This window comes from Lissotriton helveticus, chromosome 6, assembly GCF_964261635.1.
Source record: "Lissotriton helveticus chromosome 6, aLisHel1.1, whole genome shotgun sequence".
NCBI classification, from domain to species: domain Eukaryota; kingdom Metazoa; phylum Chordata; class Amphibia; order Caudata; family Salamandridae; genus Lissotriton; species Lissotriton helveticus.
In genome coordinates this window covers 73,698,647-73,725,283 of record NC_136067.1, presented here as the reverse complement: position 1 = coordinate 73,725,283, position 26,637 = coordinate 73,698,647, and positions in this window count along the sequence as shown.

Below are 26,637 nucleotides of genomic sequence, written 5' to 3'. Positions count from 1 at the left end.
CTGTCCCTGGCCCAGTGCATCATGGGAACAGGGCAGACCAAACTACCAAGCCAATTCTTTACTGGAAAGGAAACAAGCTTCCGGGGACCGGTTTCTGTCATTGCAGCCGTCTTCGGCCCGGCTTGCTTGAATCCTGATGGTGCAGTGAGCAAGGGACTCATGTCTGAGCATACCCTGCCAATCCTATAGTGGCCAAAACGATTCAGAAAAGGGGGTGGTGATGGACAGAGCATCTGAATTAAACAGAACACTCATACCCAGTCAAAAGATCAGGGCTTGATCCATCACCGTTTTTTAGCTCACTGCACCAACCCAGTTCAGAACCTGGCTACATGCAAATTAGTCTGTCCCTGGCCCAGTGCATCATGGGAACAGGGCAGACCAAACTACCAAGCCAATTCTTTACTGGATAGGAAACAAGCTTCCGGGGACCGGTTTCTGGCATTGCAGCCGTCTTCGGCCCGGCTTGCTTGAATCCTGATGGTGCAGTGAGCAAGGGACTCATGTCTGAGCATACCCTGCCACTCCTATAGTGGCCAAAACGATTCAGAAAAGGGGGTGGTGATGGACAGAGCATCTGAATCAAACAGAACACTCATACCCAGTCAAAAGATCAGTGCTTGATCCATCACCGTTTTTTAGCTCACTGCACCAACCCAGTTCAGAACCTGGCTACATGCAAATTAGTCTGTCCCTGGCCCAGTGCATCATAGGAACAGGGCAGACCAAACTACCAAGCCAATTCTTTACTGGAAAGGAAACAAGCTTCCGGGGACCGGTTTCTGGCATTGCAGCCGTCTTCGGCCCGGCTTGTTGAATCCTGATGGTGCAGTGAGCAAGGGACTCATGTCTGAGCATACCCTGCCACTCCTATAGTGGTCAAAACGATTCAGAAAAGGGGGCGGTGATGGACAGAGCATCTGAATTAAAGAGAACACTCATACCCAGTCAAAAGATCAGGGCTTGATCCATCACCGTTTTTTAGCTCACTGCACCAACCCAGTTCAGAACCTGGCTACATGCAAATTAGTCTGTCCCTGGCCCAGTGCATCATGGGAACAGGGCAGACCAAACTACCAAGCCAATTCTTTACTGGAAAGGAAACAAGCGTCCGGGGACCGGTTTCTGGCATTGCAGCCGTCTTCGGCCCGGCTTGCTTGAATCCTGATGGTGCAGTGAGCAAGGGACTCATGTCTGAGCATACCCTGCCACTCCTATAGTGGCCAAAACGATTCAGAAAAGGGGGCGGTGATGGACAGAGCATCTGAATTAAAGAGAACACTCATACCCAGTCAAAAGATCAGGGCTTGATCCATCACCGTTTTTTAGCTCACTGCACCAACCCAGTTCAGAACCTGGCTACATGCAAATTAGTCTGTCCCTGGCCCAGTGCATCATGGGAACAGGGCAGACCAAACTACCAAGCCAATTCTTTACTGGAAAGGAAACAAGCTTCCGGGGACCGGTTTCTGGCATTGCAGCCGTCTTCGGCCCGGCTTGCTTGAATCCTGATGGTGCAGTGAGCAAGGGACTCATGTCTGAGCATACCCTGCCACTCCTATAGTGGCCAAAACGATTCAGAAAAGGGGGTGGTGATGGACAGAGCATCTGAATTAAACAGAACACTCATACCCAGTCAAAAGATCAGGGCTTGATCCATCACCGTTTTTTAGCTCACTGCACCAACCCAGTTCAGAACCTGGCTACATGCAAATGAGTCTGTCCCTGGCCCAGTGCATCATGGGAACAGGGCAGACCAAACTACCAAGCCAATTCTTTACTGGAAAGGAAACAAGCTTCCGGGGACCGGTTTCTGGCATTGCAGCCGCCTTCGGCCCGGCTTGCTTGAATCCTGATGGTGCAGTGAGCAAGGGACTCATGTCAGAGCATACCCTGCCACTCCTATAGTGGCAGGGTACAAAGCATTGTAAGTGCGACGCATCCGTGGTGGCGCAAGGGGAGACTTGCGGGTCGCATCTGTTCTGGCGCATCCCTGCTGATTTGCAGAGTTGCGCCAGACATTGTAAATTTGCCCCCTGATATCTGCAGCCTCTCCTTTGAGGCAGCTCCCTCACACTAAGTTGGTTTCAGTCTCAAAAGAAGTGCTAAGACCTGAGAAAAGACTCAATGAGTTAATTGTGGCGTCTGATCTTGAACCAGGAACTCATCTGCGAACAAGAGGCAGAAGTCTCATCATCTGCCATGCGTTTGGAAGAAAACTTCTGCTCTGGATTTAACATTACAAATTATGTTTTTTGAAAGTGTCTATGCACAGTTTCCTACAAGCCAACTATAGCATTGAGGTCCAATAACAACCTTCTGCTCACATTGCCTAAAATGAATAAACCAGAGCAGGAGCTTTGGATAGCAGGGTTACAAAAGCCTTGAGTGATCTCCCGGGTGTACTAAAGGCTCGACCGGACCTTTCTCCATTGAGGCAAATTTGTAAAAGGTATATTACAATTACATCGCAGCCAGAACACCAGGAGTAATTTCATTACACAGAAGTATCACTACATTTTCATAGGGAGTAACTAACTTGCATTTGACATTACTTTGCAGTACAGTACAAGTAATTATTAAAAAATTAAATATCATTTCTTAGTATACTTAATCATTTCCATTAGTTATATGTGTGTGCATATGTATGTGTGTGTCTATATATGTCTATATATGTGTGTCTATATATGTGTGTGTGTGTGTGCACATATATATATATATGCACAAAAACCCTCCGTCTCTGGATTTTCCTTCGCAGGACGCCAAGAAGAGCACGGACCAGGATGTAGTTGTTTCAATTAATTTAATCACCACGTACAAACAGAAAGGGCAGCCATGAAGCGTTTCGTCCCTGCCTTGGGACTTGATCACATGACGCCTCACCACATATATATATATATATATATATATATATATATATATATATATATATATATATATATATATACGCTCCAACACTCAGTCTCCGTTTTTTGACAAAGTAGAGCACTCGGTGGGTGTAAGGCAGATGATTTATTTAGCCAGCAGCAAAACAAACGCATTTCGGACTTGGTCCTTCGTCAGTGTTTACTACAATCACTGCGAGGAGACATTTTGTACTCATCACCCGTTTCACAACAGTGATGACGGAAACGCAAGAGCGTCAGAAATTACTTTCAGATGGCGGCCATCTTAACACTTTTGGTTCTTTTTACAAAATTGTTTGCCACAATCAAAATCAACATTGGGTCTACCATGTATAATGAAATCATTTAAATAATGAAGCCGATATACGGCGATTAATAGCTGATGGTTAATTGCACAATATGTTTTGAAATGATTGCATTGTACATGGTAGACCCAATGTTGATTTTGATTGTGGCAACCACGAGAACTTACAACAGCTGAAGAATCAGCATTGCAACTCGGACTAACATTCTGTCCAAGTGAGAGACTTGAATTTACACAGACCAGGATTGATCTGTTTAAACAAGTCCGCAAAATGAGGCTGCACTCATTTTTCAAATTAAAACCATCAGTGGCTGAGACACGACGATTAAAATCCAAGTCATCAGCAAGAGAGACAGATGTTCTTGCAGTACAAGATCTAAGTACCATCGAACTGCTAGAAGAAATACATTCTGAACAGGAATGTATGATATGCGATGATGTGGCAGTAAGAACTAGAAGAGTTGGCATTGAACAAGAAGCTCCAGTGACCAACTTCAAGCCAACTTCACAATTTAATCCTCAGATGCCAGACGATGCCATTGAAGCATTTTTCGATGCAGTTCTACAAGATTTTGTCAAATTTAGAACCAACAAACAACTTAATGTGCCACAGAAGAAGAATCTCAGGAGGGATCAAGGAAAAATTCTTATGAACCTCAGTAAAGATGATGGCATGATCTGCAAGCCCTCAGACAAGGGCGGAAATATTGTGCTGCTGACAAGAGACCAATATTGCCGAGAGTCATTACAACAACTTAATGACACAAAATACTATGAGAGAACCAGTAGAGAGGATTATCAGCTGAGCATCTCACTGTAGCATGATTTGATTAATAAATGGCGTAACAAATCTATGCTGGACACAAATTAATTTTTATTCCTAAGAAACAGTGATCCGGTGATACCCATCTTTTATCAGCTACCAAAAGTTCACAAGGACCTCTGTGATCCACCAGGGAGGCCTATTATTTCCTCCAAAGGGGGATTGACTGATAAACTGTCTACCTATATTGATTATTTTCTTTTTCAGTTTGTTTTACAGCTTACCTCCTATGTAAGGGACACCAAAGATTTTATAACGCAGGTCAGCACCATGCAGTGGGATTCAACGTATGTGTTAATTACTTTAGACATCACAAGTCTTTACACATGCATTGAACACACACAAGGGATACAGGCCGTTAAGTATTTTCTGAACAAAAGATCTTTGAAGTTCATGGAACATGGTATCATGCTGATTGAGTTTTTGGAATTTTGTCTTTTACATAACATCTTTTTGTTCCAAGGTGAGCTCTATAGACAGATTTCTGGGAAGGCAATGGGCAGCTGCTTTGCCCCCAGCTATTCGAACTTGTTCGTTGGTTGGTGGGTGGAGTAGGTGGCCCTCGCCAGTAACAAAGCAAAATGGGCAGAGCATGTTGGGGTCTGGCGTCGATATATCGACAACCTCTTTCTCGTTTGGCAGTGCTCTTTCAAACAGGGTGAGGAGTTTATTGCTGACCTAAATGACAACAACATCAACCTAAAGTTCACCTACGAGATGAGTAGAGTATCGGTGAGCTACCTTGATCTCAGGGTATTTGTTCAAGAGGGGGTACTTCAAACTGAACTTTACAGGAAACCTACTGCCGGCAACTCTATCTTGCATGTCGGCTGTAGCCATCCTCCTAAATTGATACGGAGCACTCCGTACGGGGAATTACTCCGTCTTAAATGGAATTGTTCTCGAGACATTGATATTCAGGTCGCAGCTAAAGACTGCATAACCAGATTTAGAGCCAGGGGTTATGATCATGACTTGCTTAACAATGCACTCAATAAGGTCCAAAGAATACCGAGGGAGGGACTTCTGAAAACAAAGGACAATATGGCGGACAAAGGGAATCTCGAGGGCCAGTTTCGTCAAATAACAACTTATTCAGATAATGCTGACCACTTGAGGAAAATGCTTAAAAGAAACTGGCATATATTGCAAACTGATTCAGCCATAAGAAATGATATTCCCCCACGACCTCTGATTACTTTTCGAAGTCAAGATCACTTAGGGACAGATTAGTCCAGAGCCATCTTGCACCTCCTGTACAGAGGACTGGAACACTGAATGACATAAAAGGCTTTTTTCCTTGTGGAAAATGCAAAGCCTGTGCCACTAGTAAACGAGTTCTGAGTTACAACACCCAGGTCTTAAGAAACCTAAGCCAATTGAGAAATGTATTGCATGTCTCACTCCTTTTGTTGTGTATTGCCTTGTGTGTCCCTGTGGTTGGAGGTACATAGGGAGCACTATACATAATGTTAAGATGCGCATTTTAGAACATCCGCGAGCAATCACTAATATGGATGTAAATTATCCAGTAGCAAGACATTTCGCCTTAAAACATAAAAGCAATGGGGATTTGCAATACTACGGCATCGATCATGTACCCACAAACCCAAGAGGAGGAGTCAGGGTTTCGAGATTACGTAGGTTGGAATCCCGCCACATAATCGATTTACAGACTAAGGCCCCATATCGGTTAAACAGTGGGGAGGAAATTGTGGTTCATCTAGGAAGGTGATCTTTCAATCTGATTCTTTTTGATCTTTGGATTCTGTTTTTGTTTTTGTTTTTGCTTTTGCTGAATCTGAGTAACTGTATAATCATGGTGAATAATTATGATGAACATTTGGTATACTAATTGTCTAAACCTCTAGACTTACAATTGTGGTGATAATGTCTTTTCAAAATAGTCGGTGACACTTGTGGGTCAGAGAAATCATAGTTAGTTTGAAGGCCAATACACGGCAGAATGTTGATTTCCACATGTGAAGTATAAAGTTTTGGATAAAACAATGGGACACCGTGGTCAATTCTAGACCGTTGACAGGTAAATGTTGATTCTGGTAAACGCACAATAAATTTACAGCAATAATATATTGTGGTACTAGGTGAGTGTGATATTCGGCGCTAAGAATTCAAGATAATAAAGCCTATATGGACATTAGTGAATCGACTTCACATGAATGAATGAAGCCGATATACGGCGATTAATAGCTGATGGTTAATCACACAATATGTGTTTAAATGATGTCATTATACATGGTAGACCCAATGTGGCAAACAATTTTGTAAAAAGAACCGAAACAGTGTAAAGATGGCCGCTATCTGAAAGTAATTTTTGGTGCTCTTGTATTTCTGTCATCACTGTGGTGGAACGGGTGACGAGTACAAAATGTCTCCTCGCAGTGATCACACTGACGAAGGACCAAGTCCAAAACGCGTTTGTTTTGCTGCTTGCTAAATAAATCATCTGCCTTACACCCACAGAGTGCTCTACTTTGTCAAAAAACGGAGACTGAGTGTTGGAGCGTTTATACTTACGTGGGCACCGCCACGAAGAAGCACCCGCCTGGGAGTGCCTCGATATCTGTGGTGCGACGAGGAGCGGAATATATATATTCCAGACCCACTGTGGATTTAATTTGTCCAAATTGTTACAGCGTGCCAGCGACTCACTGGAGCAATACAAACCGCACTACAAGGACCATCGGGCTCAGCGAGAGCCGACGCCCACTGGGGCAGGTGGAAGGAATATAAATGAGTGCTGACGCTGCACGCCAGTAATGCTTTGATAGCATGAAACGCGTCAGGCAGCTTTGAAATATGGCGTTTGTTCACCCGCTTTGCTGGAGCTTCTTGAATAAAACAGAATTGAACCTACCTGCTGATGTGGCTCTCATTAATGGGAAACTCTCTGTCACTCACTGGATGATGTCATCAGTGATGTCATCAGTGATGTCATTTGAGATGTCATCAGTGATGTCATTTGAGATGTCATCAGTGATGTCATCAGTGATGTCACTGACCATGTCATGAATGATGTAATATGTGACATCATCAGCAGTGGATTGCGGGTGCGCGAAATATATAGTTAGTGCAACTAACTATATATGGAATTTCATTGGTTTTGTATGATTAAAATATTCACCTAACTATATATGGTCTCAAACCTATGTTTTTTTCATTGAATTTTCAAGGTTTTGTAAATGCAAATACCTAACTATATATGGTCTCAAACCTATGGTTTTTTCTGTGAATTTCAAAGGTTTTTTGAATGCTAATTCCTAACTATATAAGGCCTGAAACCTATGGTTTTTTCAGTGAATTTGCAAGGTTTTTTAAATGCTAATTCTATTAGCGGATAACGTTTTTATATATTCAAACGTTTTTTTAATGCTAATTCCTAACTATATAAGGCCTGAAACCTATGGTTTTTTCAGTGAATTTCAAAGGTTTTTTAAATGCTAATTCCTAACTATATAAGGCCTGAAACCTATGGTTTTTTTAGTGAATTCGCAAGGATTTTTAAATACTAATTCTTAACTATATAAGGCCTGAAACCTATGTTTTTTTCAGTAAATTTCAAAGGTTTTTTAAATGCTAATTCCTAACAATATAAGGCCTGAAACCTATGTTTTTTTCTTTGAATTTCAAAGGTTTGTTAAATGCTAATTTCATTAGCGGATAACTTTTAAATGTATTAATATCCTAGTGGGACCACCTGAGCAGCCCTAAGGGGTCAGGGTGTTTCTACCCTGCCCCCTTTTTGTGTTCTACATGTTTTTTTTCTGCTTTCTTGTGCCTCAGTCTACTAAGACCCAAGATGGATGCCAACACCTCCTGGTTAGAAGTGTTGACAGCCAATGAGCATGCAGCTTTCTCGGGAAGGCATGCTGATTGGCTGTCACTGTCTGTCAACACTAGCACAAGATAGATGCCAACACCTCCTGGTTAGAAGTGTTGACAGCCAATGACCATGCAGCTTTCTCGGGAAGGCATACTGATTGGCTGCCACTGTCTGTCAACACTCAAAACCAGGAAGTGTTGGCAGCCATCTTGTGCCTTGTTAGAACCAAGGCACAAGAAAGCAGTGAAACAAAGGTGTGAAACTCGCAAAGGGGCCAGAGTAGAATCACCCTGACCCCCTAGGCCAGCTCAGGGGGTCCCACAAAGACCCCAAAGGCAAAAAAATATTTATTTATTTTTGTAAAAATCGGGGTACGCTTACCGTGCGCGTACGGTACGCGTACCCCGCGACTTTAAAAAAAATATATATATATATTTTTGCCTTCGGGGTCCTTGTGGGACCCCCTGAACAGGTCTAGGGGGTCAGGGTGCTTCTACCCAGCCCCCTTTTTGAGTTCTACACGTTTGTTTTTCTGCTTTCCTGTGCCTCAGTCTACCGAGGCACAAGATGGCTTTCAACAGTTTCTGTTTTGGAGTGTTGACAGACATTGGCAGCCAATCAGGATGCAGCTCGTGCGCTTGAGGTACGCTTACCGTACGCGTACGTGCGCGTACCGTAAGCGCACCGGTAAGCTCACGGGTAAGCTGCTATAGATATATATATTTTTTTAACCTTAATTTCTCAAAATCCACTGGACCGCATATCCTGAGACCTAGCAAAGGCACATCGGGCTAACAGTCCCTACAATTTTGCCAAGTTTGGTGGAAATCCATTCAGCCGTTCGGGCTAAAAGTGAGTCCAACCGCCCTATGGAAAATTGCATGGGGAAAACACGTTTTGGGACCCCCCTTTTTTCTCGGCCCCCGCTTGACGAATCCCCCCAAACTTTCAGGGAAGGACCGGAGAGTAAATGTGCCATTTTCAGGAAAATTTCAGCCAATTCCGTCCATCAACGCCAAAGTTATTCAACATAGAATTTTGAAAAATCCCATAGGAAAAAAATCCTAACTATATATACCTACTGGCGATCGCCAGTAGGTAATATATATATATATATATATATATATATATATATATATATACATATATATATATATATATATATATATATATATTCACTGAAAAAACCATAGGTTATAGACCATATATAGTTAGGAATTAGCATTTACAAAACCTTATTTTACTCACACAAAACCATTGAAATTCCATATATAGTTAGTTGTACTAACTATATATCGCGCACCCGCAATCCACTGCTGATCATGTCACATATTACATCATTCATGACATGGTCAGTGACATCACTGATGACATCACTGATGACATCTCAAATGACATCACTGATGACATCTCAAATGACATCACTGATGACATCACTGATGACAACATCCAGTGACTGTATGTTTCTGTAAAGTTAAAATATGTCTTACATATTGAAGAATGAGTGGATTTATAAGTGTCTGGATGAAGGATTTATTAGGTGCATGACTGACTGTATGAGTGACTGATTAAATGTGTCTCACTGAGTGCATGGGTTAGTGACTAAACTGTCTTAATTTGTGCATCATTATGTCTGTTGTTCTGTAAACTGCTGCATGTGTTGATCAATAACTATATGAGTAACTATATGGGTTATTGATTGGTTGCCTAAGTATTTGTATGGGAGACTGAGTGTGTGTGTGGGTGGCTGGGAGGTGTATAACTCTGTGCATAGATGTGTGAGCAGTTGATTCACTAGATGTATGGGTTCAAAAGTGCATGTGGAAACAGCTGTATGGGCGGTTGACTGTGTGCATGAGTGTATTGGTGAGTGAATGGATATCTCAGTGCTACATGTCAAAGTAAGTACATATGTAAAACACAGAGTTGACATATATAAATAACTGTGCATAAGAGCCAGTGAATGTGTGAGTGGCTGTATGGATCATTGTGAACTTGTATCAGGGATTGTATAAGAGAGCAAATATGTGTTAGTATATGTTTGAATAAGTAAGGTGTGTATAACTGTATAGTTGAGGAAATGGAGGTGTGATTGATTCTTTGCATGACTGACTAGGTGTGTGAGTAACTCCATGGATGAGTGACAGTCTGTGAGTGTCTGTTTACACTGAGTGTATCTAAGTTTTTATTAGAGTCTGAAGAGATTCATCGTATTATCACATGAATAATGTCATCAGTGATCTCATCAGTGATGTCTTTTGAGATGTGATCAGTGATGTCATCAGTGATGTCATCGGTGATGTCATTTGAGATGTCATCAATGATGTCATCAGTGATGTCAATAGTGATATCATCAATGATGTCATTTGAGATGTCATCAGTGATGTCATCAGTGATGTCATTTGAGATGTCATCAGTGATGTCATCAGTGATGTCATTTGAGATGTCATCAGTGATGTCATCAGTGATGTCACTGACCATGTCATGAATGATGTAATATGTGACATGATCAGCAGTGGATTGCGGGTGCGCGATATATAGTTAGTACAACTAACTATATATGGAATTTCAATGGTTTTGTGTGAGTAAAATAAGGTTTTGTAAATGCTAATTCCTAACTATATATGGTCTATAACCTATGGTTTTTTCAGTGAATTTCAATGGTTTTTTAATAGCAAATATCAAAAGCTTTAAAATATATTCTTCTTTAAATCGAAAAATATATTTTACATGTTTTTAATACAATTTATATATATATATTTTTTTTTTGTTTCGCTCCCGGTCCGCGAACCGGTTAGCTTCCCGTTAGCTCAATTTGGTGCCGCGACCCGGTGCGCGAACCGGTAAACGTTCCGTTTCCGCAACTGCCGCGTTAGAAAACAACATCGTGACGTGTCGCGTCAGCGTGACGTATCGCGTTGTCGTGTGATACGTCATATGACGCGCCGCGTTAGCGTACCCGGAAGTGAACCGGTACGCGAAGCGAGGTGCGAAGCGCAGCTTCCCGGAAGCGATCCGGGACGCGGCGCAAAGCGCGTAACGTAAACACAACAGGTCATGTGACTTGTTAATAACACTTTTCATTGGTTCATTTCACTTTTGGTTTCCTAATGATGTAAGACTAGGTCATGTGACCTAAAAGTAACACTTTTCATTGGTTTAGAACTATTGTTTTTCCCAAATGATGAAAACCCCTCCTTCTTTCCTCACTCTGACTTTCATCTTTGTGAGAGGAAGACCCTTTGTGATCACTGAGCAATGGCTTCATTAGTAGCTTCAGCTGGTACACCCCCACCACCTCCACCACCTCCAAGGAAGAGAGGACCACCTGCTGAAGTTATCATTCAGCAAGAGGAGGAAGAAGAGGAAGAAGAGGAACAGCAGGAAGAGAGGCATTTTTTGTCTGAGGAGCCCAGGAGGTCTCATCTGAAAGAAAACTTTATTTGGCAATTTTTTAAATATCCTCGGGGCCAAAAAAAAGTCAATGCACGGTACGTAACTTGCCTTATCTGTAAGAAGGATTTGTCCAGAGGGACAGATAAGAAGTACAGTTACGGGAATTATACTATGCATCGCCACATGGAGAGGTGGCATCCTATCAACTACAGTGCTGCACAGTTACGTGACCAGCAAGATAATCCCCCTTCTATGGCCTGAAGATCATTTGTACAGGAAGTGACGGGACCAGAGGCGAGGGAGATGGTCCCAAATATACAGATGAGGTTCGGGGAAGTGAAACAAGTGTGCGTGCGTTGTAACCAATTCATTTGCTACAGAGAAAGTAGCATCAATCTGATCAACAGAGCTATCGACAATCATGTTTGTCCGAAACGCCCCAGAGAATAAATTCTTTTTTTTTGTTGCTCCTGTTGAGCCCTTTATAAGGAATCGTTTTCGTTTCCCCCCCCAAAAAAAAATATATATATAAAACCGTTCAAAAAATACAAAAAAAGTAAAAAAATGTTCAGAAAAATAATAAAAAAAATATAAAACAACAAAAACAATAAAAAAAAAGTTCTTATCAGAACTACCTCCCCTTTATAAAAAAATTGGTAGAATATTTAGCACTCTGCCAACCTCTATTTCTTTTGGTTCGCTTCCCGGTTCGCTCGCCGGTACGCGAACCGGGAGCGAACCAAAAAATTTTTTTTTTTTAAAAAGAAGAGTAAGTATAAGGGAAGGAAACAGTGAGTAATGTTAAAAGAAAGACAGCTATAGGGACTAAACCAAAGATACTGTTTAATAGATCTATTTACCGAAGAAAAGATGGAAGAGGGTATAATTGAGAAAAACAAAATAGATAAGGAAGTGAAAGAAAAAAGGGAGAGTAGAGAATGTGACTGAATGATTAAATTAAGATTAAAACATTGGAATAACAGAGAGAAAAAACACAATGCAGAAAAGAAGAAGTAACAGAAAAGGAATGATTGAAACAGCAAAGAAATGTAAATAACATAGGGGCATATTATCAACATAGGCGATAAAAGTTTTGCTGCTTTTATCGGCAGAAATCTGACGCTAAAGACGCTTTTGCAGCAGTTTTCTGCTGATAATGACTGCTTTTATCGGCAGAAAACTGCTGCTAAAGCCGCTTTTGCGGAAGAAAACTGCCGCTAAAGCCACTTTTGCGGCAGTTTTCTGCCGATAAAAGCAGCGATAATTTTATTTCCTGTGTTGATAATATGCCCCTTAGTGTGCTTGAACTACAGAGAGAAAGCATAATGAACAAGTAGTGAAAGAGTGATCAGTCAGAGACAGTGAGAGTAATAGAGACGGAGTGAGTGAACAAGAGTGAGGAAGTATGAGAAGAGAGGGACTGAGAAAAATAGTGGAAGGAGTAGAGTAAGTAAGTAATAGAGAAAGGAATGAGGGAAGTAGCAAAGGCAGGAAAGTGAAGGTTAAAGAAATGAAGTAGTGAAACTAATAGAAGTTAAATGTGATAGAAATGTAACGAAAAGAGTACAAAACATTTACCTTATAATTGTCGTTAACTTAGTCACTTGTTATTTTTATACTTTCAATCTGTGAAAGAGAGAACAAACATTTGAAAAATATTAAAACATGTATTTAAAAATTAGAAAAGACAAGGGAAAAGATTGAAGGACAAACAGTTTTTCAACAACTTTGACACTTACAGAAGCCTCTGCTTCTCCATGCCCCTACACAGTCCTAAAAATATACATTTTAAACTAACAGTATCTTGATGCAGATGAAGTGAGGCCTATCTTGCAACATGGTGCATCTTTTGCACTGCTGCTGTCTCACAAAAGTGATGCAACGGCAGCGCAAAAGAGGTGCACAGCCATCATAAAACTGTCCCTAACATTTTAAATGATTGTTTCAGGATGCCAATAAGGTGTGTCCTATCCAGAGGTTTGTTTGAGGTGAGGCCTACTCAGGGTTGCAGATGAAATTTAGGCTTGTTGAAGAGTACAGAGGAGATAATACATGTCCATGCCTACCAATGAAGTGAGTCATGTCCACTTCACTCTTGAACAAAGGCCAGACCTCCTCTGTTTCCCTGGACAGACCTAAACTTGATCTGCACAATGTGATGTGTAATGTTAGGAAACACAGGTGATGTAATTGAAAAACGTGCAATTTCTTTTGCTCATTTCACAATCACATCAATTGTGTTTCCTTTGCACGGGTATCTCATTGTGCAGATGTAGTCCAGCATATGAAAGAGTACCCAGAAGTGCAGCACTGCATGCAACAACTTTGACACTTACTGAAGCCTCAGCTTCTGCATGCCCCCTACACAGTCCTAATTATATACATTTTAAACTGACGGTATCTTGCTGGAGATGAACTGAGGCCTATCATGCAACATGGTGCATCTTTTACACTGCTGCTGCGTCACAAAAGTGACGGAACAGCGGCGCAAAAGAGGCGTATGGCCATCATAAATCTGCACTTAACATTTTAAATGATTGTTTCTAGATGCTGATAAGGTGTGGCCTATCCAGAGATTTGTTTCAGGTAAGTCCTACTCAGGGTTGCAGATGAAATTTAGGCTTGTTGAAGAGTATAGAGGAGATAATACATGTGCAGGCCTACCAACGAAGTGAGTCATGTCCACTGCACTCTTGAACAAATGTGAGACCTCCTCTGTCTCCTGGAACAGGCCTAAACCTCATCTACACAATGTGATGTGTAATGTTAGGAAACACAGGTAATTTAATTGAAAAACGTGCAATTTTTTTTGCTCATTCCACAATCACATCACCTGTGTTTCCTTTGCTTAGGTATCTCATTGTGCAGATGTAGTCTATCATATGAAAGACTACGTAGAATGTGAGCACTGTATGCAACAACTTTGACACTTATAGAAGCCTCAGCTTCTCCATGCCTACTACACAGTTCTAAATGTATATCATAAATACAAAAAGTACAGAATTAATTATACATGTTAAATGGTTTATTTTTGCTGTTCTCAGAATTTATCAAATTTCACTAAAAATAGTGACTTGAAGGTATTCATCATATAACAGCGGGGAAAAAAAACACAATCAAAATGATTGTGTTTAAAAAAAAACATATAACATAACCAATCAGAAATCAGAACTCCTGAAAAGTAACTTACTTTCCATGATGTCGATGGATATCCTATGAACAGCTTACACTCTGTTGTGCTGCTATTATTTTCAGCCCGCCACTTTCTGAAAGAAAAGCTCCATCGTTTTGACAAATATGTTACATACAATAAATGACTTCTCGCTCTCTACCGCACTTTTCCACAAGGCCAAATCGTGTAAGAGCCATTTATAACTCTTGGAATTCTTCTAAGCAAATCCCGTCATTTTGTATTTCCGCAACTTTCAGAAAGAAAACGTTCAAGATCACTTTCACAATCCAGTACTAGTAATATCTCACCCTTCTTGCTCACTCATGTTCCACATTTCCTATGACACTGATACTGCTTACTATGAAGCAGACTTACACTACCTCTATGACTACTACAATTATTTAATTCTCTACATCACTTTTAATCACAAAGCAATTTAAAACAGTAGATAAAATTATATCAACCCCTAGAATAATTATAGGCCAGTTACCTACCCTAAATTCTCTTTTCTGAAAACAGAAAGTAAGAATATTTTTAAGTAAAAAGGCAACATTGTATCGTAGTCAAATAGGAATCATTTACGAAACAGCAGCTTTTTTTACATTTTCAATAAGCTGTGTAATAAGCGGATCTTGTCAAAGGACCATCATGTCATATAATAGCTGCAGTTAAAAATGTTCTTCCTAAAATAAACGACTATGTAGCCACAACATTTGTAATTAAAGTTGAAGTCTTACTTTCATCAGGTTTATATAGTTGGAATTTTAAAATGACATTATAACCAAAAGTTTGGTCAAATAATCTAGACAGCATTGCAGACTTACATTACCTCTACTCCATGTTTTTATTGGCTGCTTGAATTAGCTTATAAAAAGAAACAGTTTTTCTGAACTCATTCAAAGTGCAGTTATTTTTCCATTGTCAAGTGTTATGGTAAGAACACCGTTTGCTTTGGGAAATACTCTGTTGTCCTTTAACTAATCCGTGCCCACCACTTTTTGTAAGAAAACCTTCTTTTTTTCCAGGAACTATTTAAAACTCAAAAATAACTTTTGACTCTGTACTACACTTATCCTCAAGGCCAAATTGTGTAGGAACCATTAGAACCTCTTGAAATTCCTCAGAGCAAATCCTGAGATTCCTTCCCTAAAATTTTGGTTTTAAAAACACCAGGTAAGAATTTTTAAGGTCAAAAGGCAATTTTTTTTAAAGTTAAAACAGAATCATTGCAGAATGACCAGCCATTTCTAGACTTTAAATAAGCTGTGTAATGTCCTGATGTTATTGAAGGACCGTCATGATATATAATTGCTGCAGTTACAAAAGTCCTTCCTGATATTGACAACTGCGAAGCCACAAAATTTTTAATTAAAGTTGTCAATTTTGTTCCATCAGGCCTACATCGTTGGAACATTAAAATAACATACTGGCCATATGTTCGTATAAATAATGTTGACAACATTTCAGACTTACATTGGCTACACTCCATGTTGTGATCAGCTGCTTTTACTAGCTTATTAAAGGACACTGATTTACTGTCTGGCAAAGTTAAATATATAAATTTTTCTGAGTCTACACTAGTAGTACTTGATACCCTACAGTTCTCGCAGTCATGCTGCCATTGATAAGAAAGGCCAAACAGATAATCTACATCTACACCTTCATCTTGCAATACATCAAGCATATACATTAAAAACTCCTGACAATCTTGCTGAATATTTTGAGAGAATTGTGTTTGACCTGAACATCTGTCTAACAGATTTCGAATTTCAGACACACTTTCTATTTTTGTTCTATCAGTGCTACATTTCTCTAACACAGAATTCAACAAACTGCAAAATCTCTGATCCGAATTGACCACAATCTCTTGTTTTAAAGTTTCTAGAGAAAACAAAACATTAACCACTACATTAGCATAGCAGTTGACACCAGAACTGTTTTCAAATTGAAAACCAACAACATCTTCAACAAAATCCTTTTCCTTTCTGCTTATAATTTCTGGTTCATCGACTTTTCGTATTTTTGCTACAACCTCCTTACTATTGGTCACATTTCTTCGTTTCCGGCCTACCACACGTTTCTCAAACAAAGGATATTGAGGCAAATGTGGCGCATACTCTCTTCTTAACCTATTGTATTCCTTAACACAATCTAGATCCGCACAAATGTTTGTCACATCACACTCAATGAAGTACAATCCCGATAAAGTTCTGACTCGTGACAATGCCACATATGCCATACCCTCCTTGAACACAGAACTGCCAATATTCACCAATGCACTGTCTACACTTAAACCTTGCGATTTATGGATTGTCACCGCATATGCCAAGCAAACAGGAAACTGCTTACGGCGAACATATAAGTCTTTCACAAGCAAAAACCTAGCAGAGCAACGACCAATTAGCTGTACTTCCTCAATGCCATCAAATTTAATTTTTAAAAATTCAATTCCATCCCTATTTCTGTATTTCACAAAATCAACAACATTACCCATTGATCCATTTACCAGACCTCTTTCAACATGTAAATTCCTTCTTAAAATTATACGGCAATTTAAGCACACATTCAGAGTCTTTTCAAAACCCGCAGTTTTAGATATACTCTTCTCTAATGAATCCAATTTTGATTTCAAATTCTCAGACAAAATAATTGTTGATCCCTTATGCTCTACTCTGTCAATAGCTTCCAGTTTCACAATCTCTTGGTTTTCTAAATACAACATTTTGTTGTTGAAGATGGCACATTCTGCAAGAGTTGGCATCAAACATATTCCAGATTTCTTCTCAGTAATTTTCTGAAAAATATTCTCAGGCACAACGTCTTGTTCTGTATACAAATTTGACAGTAATCGTGCATGTAAAGCTTCTTTCCCATGCTCGGTCACTTTTCCGATTCTAACATCTTGTAAAATATTCTTGTAATCTTCATCCTTCGCCTGACGCATATTTTCATGCAGTTCAGCATAATTGAAGTTTAACCATATATTAACGTTGCCAATGCTCCCTAGGCACTTCCTGGTATCTTCATGTGTGAGCATTTTGAACACAGGTTGTCCTTTCACTGGTGTCAGCTGCAGAAGATCACCGAAAACAATGATGTGTTTGCCACCAAATAACACATCATACTCTGTTTTGAGAACTTCTTGCATTCTCAAATGCACAAAGGCAAGCATGACATTGGAAACCATGCTTACTTCTTCAATGATAAGAAGTTTCATTTTCTTCAAGACTCTTGAAACTTTACAACAAGCATCTCCAGATAACTTGTGGTATTGTAATTTGTTATCATGCTCCACTGGCAGCATCAGTAGACGATGCAAAGTAATACCTTTAATGTTATGTGCTGCCAGTCCAGTTGGAGCGGTGACAACACAAGACAGCGATGACTCAGTCCTTTTCTGCAAATAACATGAAATTGCTTTAATGAGGAAACTTTTTCCAGTTCCCGCTTCTCCACTCACGTACAGTCGGACAGGTTTCAACGACGTACATGAGCACTCTTTCTTCTCATGACTTAATCCATGATCAATTTGGTTGGTAACTTCGTCATATATTTTCCTCTGCTCAACGTTGAGTTTTCTTTCCAAGTCTTCTAAGTTAACCGCATCCTCCTGAGCATGTGCCATGGCTCTTTCCACTTCAATCATGGCAGTGGCAGCTTCATTTTCGATAACTGGTCCTCCTAGTGGATCTTGACTCAATGAAACAGAACTCTGACTGTCCTGAGAACTGTCTCTAGCAATCTCGGCTGCAATCGTTGCTTCCTGCTCGATTTCCGCATTCAACATTTCTAGATATTTGAGAAAAACAGGACATTCTATGGTCTCCTTGGCGGCATTGAAAGAGTCTTCGTAACAGAGGAAATCTCCAAGCAGTTCCTCTTCTGCACGCCAAGGCTTGAAAAGTTGCAAAAGACCTAAATAGAAAAACTCTTTTTTTTCAGGAGATTCGCCACTCAATTTTCGATGGTTTACCAAGTGGCATTTTCTTTGCTTGACGAGACATCCCTCACTTCCAATTACAGCATACACTCCTTTATCAATATCTTCTTTGATGTTCCTCTTGAATATGTAATTTTGTAGAACCTCATACAGACAAACATTCTCGAGGTGACTGCTTCTATTTGGATAATATGTATCCAACATGTTGGTCTTCAAAATATCGGTACTGTTTGGCTCCTTTTCCGCCAAATACTCAATTTCCCGCACAGGTTTCAGAACTCGATTACGCGTTGCAGCAGGACCAAGACTCGCCCAAACGATACTCCTGGATTTGGCATAGAGACTTGCTGAAGACAACCGGTCAGAACATTCGTAAGCTCCGATTTCTCGATGTGACAACATCTTCAGACTGAAACTGTACAACTTCTTACTGAGGCTCTTTTCATGGGAAATGTCCTCCCACATATCCTTCAATTCTGTCTTTTCTTTTTTGGTGATGTAAGATGCCACATACCGAGCCACAGCCATACAGTTATCAGCCACAAACTGTATATCCATGTTAGCATTCCACATGGACAAAATCACTGGGTTGTAGTCGTTGATGTACTTGGACTCTTCCTTCCTTTTCAAATTGTATGTGTTTTTAGGTGATTTCTTCATCACATTATGTCGCAGCGAAGACATCAAACTGTTCACTCTTCCTTTAGAAATCACCGGTCGTGGAAAGGCGAAACGACATTTGGTGTAGAACTTGTCCTTGTTTCTGAATTTACGACGACAGTACTTTCCACAACGATGGCTTTGGAAGCGTAGAACTTGTTCTCTTAGGCTTTTGTCCTCCTTTGCGTTTGGAACAGCACATGTAGAATACTGTTCTATGAAACTCATCACTAAGTCTTCTGGATCCGTTCCAAATTTAGGTGCATCCTTGATCCACAGCAGCATATGTATATGAGGAGCACCTCTTGCTTGGTACTCCTTTCTCCAGAAGAAATCCAACACCTCTCCAAGAGGTGGATTTTTCTTGTTCATGATGAAAGACATCATAGCTTCAAATCTATGATTGAAGTACCTGCATACATTCACTGGATCCAAAGAGCACAGTTCTCCGGGTGTCTTGAATTCGCTATTTTCAATGTTTCCATTTGCCTCTCGTAGAAATTCAAGTAAGTCTTCCCAGCCATACTCGGCACAGCTGAGAGTGAGGAACCATGTGGGAGTTCGTAAGTTCCTCAGCATACATTTTAAATCACCATGACGACGGTACCAGTACTCATTAGTACCACGCTGACACGCCATGAGATTAATCAGGTGAGAATCCAAAATACTGTCTTGCACATTGACTTTATCCATAAAGTCACTTGCCGAGATGTTTTGCATCTGTACACCACTTTTCAAGATGTGGTTCACTGCATATGACAGTCCAGACAGATCGCTTTCAAACAGGAGATGAAACAAATAGGGAATGCATTGTCGAAACCTAGGATCTTCTGCATACAATCGTAAAGTCCGGTATTCAGAAGCAGGAATTTGATGAGTTCGCTCATCATATCTTCCTCCTTGACCTGTTGGAAATAGCTGTGGGAAACACCGAGCTTCCAAACTTTCCTCCCAAACACTAATGGGACTCCCTTTGGCTTGTTTCATTTGAAACAACTCAATAGCATTCCCCATGACTTCCTTGGAATGCAAAGGATGAACACTATAATGTTCATATATTTCTTCACTTTTAGAGGGTTCTACTTTCTCAATTTGACCAGCACACAAATCGCTATCCTCTTCTTCACTTACTTCCTCTTCTGCAACATATACATTCTTATAGTACTTATTGTTTTTTTTCAAATACAATGTTGCCTTTTTGACTTTCCTAACATCCACTAAATCTTGCCATATTTTCTTACTCTTTGTCGGAACCCCATTAACTAAGATAACCAGAGGTTCCTCTTCCACTTTTTCTACTCCAATTGTATTAATGTTTTTCTTCAAATCTAGAGGCAAATAAACAACTCTTCCTTTAATCCTCTCTGTAAATCTGATGGAGGCAATTTCCCTGTCTTTGGCTCCATTCTTACAATAGCCTGAAAGGGATGGATACTTTGAATCAAAATAGATTCATAAGTATTTAAATCCTTCAATTCAGAAGGAATCTCAACCAATTCCAGATTATTATGAACCGCTCTAGCAGGCATCCGGTTTTGATTTAATTTGTTACAACAATAAGTACACACACGTTGATCCAATCCCAAATCAAAACAATTTTCTACCATCAAGTATGTTGCGAAATCCTTCCATTCACTATTATTTTGCCTTTCACTTTTTGCATATAAATCCACTAACTTAGTCTGAATCTTATAATAAGTGCGTCGACAACACACACAAGTGAAATTAGGCCTCTCACTTGATTTCACCTGAAACGTGGCAATTTCCTTCTGAAAATTATCTGTACTGGAAACCTGTACACTATCTTCCACATTACCCTCTTCTTCTGGGTCAATTTCAACATTCTCCTCTTTACTTGCAAAGTAACAAAACTCAATTTCTTCACAAATATTCTTCACATCTATTTCAGAACCATGCAAAAGAGCAGTGCATAATTGCTTAAGCATAATTGCTGGACTCTTAGCATAATACAACATTCTAACTAATTTCCTCACTTTATTATGATGCACTGCTAGCATCCTGAAATGATGAAAAACACTCTGGCATACTCTCCTGGAAAGACAAGCCAGTGAATGACCATGCAAACCTGTCACTTCTCTGACTCTGCAAGGATCTAATTCTTGCAACAACATCATTTTCTGCTTCAAACTTTTCTTATTAAATGTCCGTACAAAATCACAAAGCAAATTGATGGAATCCTGTCGTACACTGCAAATACTACTACACTTCCAGGTGTACACAGGTCCCTTAGGACGTCTTCCTAAAACCTCATTACCTAACACCTCTTCTACCTCTGTTGTCACAAGTTTTTCTTTTTCAACTGGACAACCATCTTTCACCTCATAAGCTCGACCACTGGTGTCAACTGCATGCACCAAATCATTATCCTGGAAATAACTCTCCTCATTAAAAAATGCCTCACAACTTGAACTATGCATCCATTCTCCTGAAAAAACTTCACAAAAATGACTACGATTAACTGTTCTCTTCCATCTACTATTTCTTTTGAAATCATAAATTGCCTTGTTTAGCTTCCTAATTCTATTGAATATCAAAATAAATAACTTTCGCTTAATTTCAAATGCCTGATCAATAACCTTCTCAATTTTTTTTTCTCTTATAAAAAACCACTTTCTGCTGACCTTTCTTAATATTTTTTAACAAATTGCCAATTATCCTGTTGCGGAACATTCGTCTACGAATGTCCCTAAACTGATTTTTCCTTCTACTACCATGCACAGAGTTATCTCCTGCTCTAGCAGTAACATTTTTGATTGGCCTTCCCTTTCCGTTTAAATTGCTTCTCTTTTTCTGGACTAAAACATTTTCTGTAGTACTACTTTTTTTCTACAAATGTTTCTTATGAATGATTTCTTTATCTTACCCGGACCTTTCTTGGTGACTTGACAAGTTTTTATTGTAGAGGTCGGCTGCAACAATTTTTTAAGCTGCTGTCTTTGATGTTTGGTAGCCTTTCGCCTTCTGTCCTTCGAAGGCATTCTGTAATTTTGAAATGATCTGCAGTTGAATCTGTGGTAAAATATAATAAAAAATGTTATTAACCACTATTAGCAAACAGTAAATCAATAACAGTCATCAAAAATTTAACACACTACTTGTCATTTTTAGTGCATTGGCAAATTTAGTATTCACAATAGTAGCAAAGAAATTGAATGCTTCTACATTTGACCTGTGCTGTTTTATATGTGAATCTGAACTAATTTTATGAGCATATTTGACTATTTTATTAAAGACACTACACACAACCTATTTTTGAACTTTTGTTTAATTTTAAATGAAACGGTTTACATTTTTATTTTTCATTTTTCATTTCCAGTAACTTTTAAAAATAAATGTTTATAGTTCCATAGGCTCAAGCAGGTCAGCTTCCCACCCTATGTCATACAATTCTGACAAATCGGCATCCTCATCATGTTCTTCATCATCCTCAGGATTTAAATCATCCAAGGGATCTACTTCCACTGACGTTTCAATGACAAGTTCAATGATAAGATCGAGATCAACGGATTGCTCATTATCACTCATGGTTGATGTTGTCGTTATCTTTAAAGAAAGAGAACAACAATAAGATGTTGCAGAGTAAGAGATAAATCTCAGAGACTATAATATTAAAATTGTTTAACAAGAGTAACATTTTGCAATTATTATTTAGCCATGTCCAGCGATGCTGAGGAGGTGAGGCCTATGTCCAAGTTTTTAGTGAACAGGACTCATCTCTTCTTAACCTTCGATAAGCCTCACCGACTCTTTTTACCCTGCTCATACTTAAATGTAAAGGGGCAGATTTATGTTAACTGGCGCATCCCCGCTGCTCTGCCACCCATGATGTGCCGCATTTACAATGTGGAGCACCATTGAGCAAAAACAGCACAGATGCGTCACGCATCTGTGCCGCAAAAGCAGCACATTGCAGGAATCACGTCGTAAGCGCGACATGTCTACTGCAATGCACAGGAGGAAGCCACACATTGCATGGTGCATCACTCCTTATGCCTGTTTCAAACAGGCATAAGGATTTAATTCAGCAATGCTATAAAGCTGACTCAGTGAAATCTTCTAAATTTCACTGTGTTAGTTTTACAGGGCTTTCATGCAAATGAATGCCCACCCTGCAACAAAACACCTATATGAAACCTGACGCAGGTTTCATGTGGCACAGGACTTTACAGCATGACACATCTGCCTAGATGCATCAAGTTGTAAATATGTCGCCACATAGCAAATCTTTTGCACCGCCGCTGCGTCACAAAAGTGACGCACAGCGGCGCAAAAGAGGCACACACCTATCATAAATCTGTCCCTAACATTTTAAATGATTGATTCAGGATGACGATAAGGTGTGGCCTATCTAGAGGTTTGTTTGAGGTGAGGCCTATTCAGGCTTGCAGATGAAATTTAGGCTTGTTGAAGAATACAGAGGAGATAATACATGTGCAGGCCTATCAATGAAGTGAGTCATGTCCACTTCACTCTTGAACAAAGGCCAGACCTCTTCTGTGTCCGTGGACAGGCCTAAAGCTCATCTGCACAATGTCATTCGTAAAGTTAGGAAACACAGATGATGTAATTGAAAAATGTGGAGTTTCTTTTCCTCATTTCACAATCACATCACCTGTGTTTCCTTTGCTTAGGTATCTCATAGTGCAGATGGAGTCTAGCATATCAAAGAGTACACAGAAGTTGAGCAGTGTATACAACAATTTTGACATTTACAGAAGATTCAGCTTCTTATCTTGTTGGAGATGAAGTGAGGCCTGTCTTGCAACATAGTGCATCTTTTGCATCACTGCTGCATCGGTTTCATGTGGCACGGGACTTTACAGCATGACACATCTGCCTAGATGCATCAAGTTGTAAATATGTCGCCACATAGCAAATCTTTTGCACCGCCGCTGCGTCACAAAAGTGACGCACAGCGGCGCAAAAGAGGCACACACCTATCATAAATCTGTCCCTAACATTTTAAATGATTGATTCAGGATGACGATAAGGTGTGGCCTATCCAGAGGTTTGTTTGAGGTGAGGCCTACTCAGGGTTGCAGATGAAATTTAGGCTTGTTGAAGAATACAGAGGAGATAATACATGTGAAGGCCTACCAATGAAGTGAGTCATGTCCACTTCACTCTTGAACAAAGTCCAGACCTCTTCTGTGTCCGTGGACAGGCCTAAAGCTCATCTGCACAATGTCATTCGCAAAGTTAGGAAACACAGGTGATGTAATTGAAAAATGTGGAGTTTCTTTTCCTCATTTCACAATCACATCACCTGTGTTTCCTTTGCTTAGGTATCTCATAGTGCAGATGGAGTCTAGCATATCAAAGAGTACACAGAAGTTGAGCAGTGTATACAACAATTTTGACATTTACAGAAGATTCAGCTTCTTATCTTGTTGGAGATGAAGTGAGGCCTGTCTTGCAACATGGTGCATCTTTTGCATCACTGCTGCATCGGTTTCATATGGCACGTGACTTTACAGCATGACACATCTGCCTAGATGCATCAAGTTGTAAATATTTCGCCACATAGCAAATCTTTTGCACCGCCGCTGCGTCACAAAAGTGACGCACAGCGGCGCAAAAGAGGCACACACCTATCATAAATCTGTCCCTAACATTTTAAATGATTGATTCAGGATGACGATAAGGTGTGGCCTATCCAGAGGTTTGTTTGAGGTGAGGCCTACTCAGGGTTGCAGATGAAATTTAGGCTTGTTGAAGAATACAGAGGAGATAATACATGTGCAGGCCTACCAATGAAGTGAGTCATGTCCACTTCACTCTTGAACAAACGCCAGACCTCTTCTGTGTCCGTGGACAGGCCTAAAGCTCATCTGCACAATGTCATTCATAAAGTTAGGAAACACAGGTGATGTAATTAAAAAATGTGGAGTTTCTTTTCCTCATTTTACAATCACATCACCTGTGTTTCCTTTGCTTAGGTATCTCATAGTGCAGATGGAGTCTAGCATATCAAAGAGTACACAGAAGTTGAGCAGTGTATACAACAATTTTGACATTTACAGAAGATTCAGCTTCTTATCTTGTTGGAGATGAAGTGAGGTCTGTCTTGCAACATGGTGCATCTTTTGCATCACTGCTGCATCGGTTTCATGTGGCACGGGACTTTACAGCATGACACATCTGCCTAGATGCATCAAGTTGTAAATATGTCGCCACATAGCAAATCTTTTGCACCGCCGCTGCGTCACAAAAGTGACGCACAGCGGCGCAAAAGAGGCACACACCTATCATAAATCTGTCCCTAACATTTTAAATGATTGATTCAGGATGACGATAAGGTGTGGCCTATCCAGAGGTTTGTTTAAGGTGAGGCCTACTCAGGGTTGCAGATGAAATTTACGCTTGTTGAAGAGTACAGAGGAGATAATACATGTGAAGGCCTACCAATGAAGTAAGTCATGTCCACTTCACTCTTGAACAAAGGCCAGACCTCTTCTGTGTCCGTGGACAGGCCTAAACCTCATCTGCACAATGTCATTCGTAAACTTAGGAAACACAGGTGATGTAATTGAAAAATGTGGAATTTCTTTTCCTCATTTCACAATCACATCACCTGTGTTTCCTTTGCTTACGTATCTCATTGTGCAGATGGAGTCTAGCATATCAAAGACTACGCAGAAGGTGAGCACTTTATGGAACATGGCTATGTAAGTCAATTATTTAAATCTAAATTTGCCAAGCACACATGGGGGTGTATTTACAAGGACCTTCCACCACGGGGAAATATCTTTAATTAAAATGGGAAAAATAACATCAAAGGGACTCAAATGCCTTTTAAATATACCCCAAGCAACCTATGAAACTCTAGCACTACATATCAAGAAACCTAATTGATTTCAAAAATCGTTTTTAAACACATCATCTAAATCAATTATATACCTACATTCAAGGGGAAATGACTTAAAATGGCCTAAGACACATGAAAGCGTTTTTTTTAAGGCCCTTGCACCATTTTTGGGTCACTTTTAACATGGCTATGTTAGTCAAAGAATTAAAATCTAAATTTGCCAAGCACAGATGGGGGCATATTTACAAGGACCTTGCACCACGGGGAAAGGTCTTAAATTAAAATGGGAAAAATAACATCAGAGAGACTCAAATGCCTTATAAATATGCCCCAAGCAACCTATGAAACTCTAGCACTACATATCAAGAAACCTAATTGATTTCAAAAATCGTTTTTAAACACATCATCTAAATCAATTATATACCTACATTCAAGGGGAAATAACTTAAAATGGTCTAAGATACATGAAAGCGTTTTTTTAAGGCCCTTGCAACATTTTTGGGTCACTTTTAACATGGCTATGTTAGTCAAAGAATTAAAATCTAAATTTGCCAAGCACACATGGGGGCGTATTTACAAGGACCTTGCACCACAAGGAAATGTCTTAAAATAAAATGGGAAAAATTACATCAAAGGAACTCAAAAGCCTTGAAAATATGCCCCAAGCAACCTATGAAACTCTAGCCGTACATATCAAGAAACCTAATTTATTTCAAAAAACGTTTTTAAACACATCTTGTAAAGCAATTATATTCATACATTC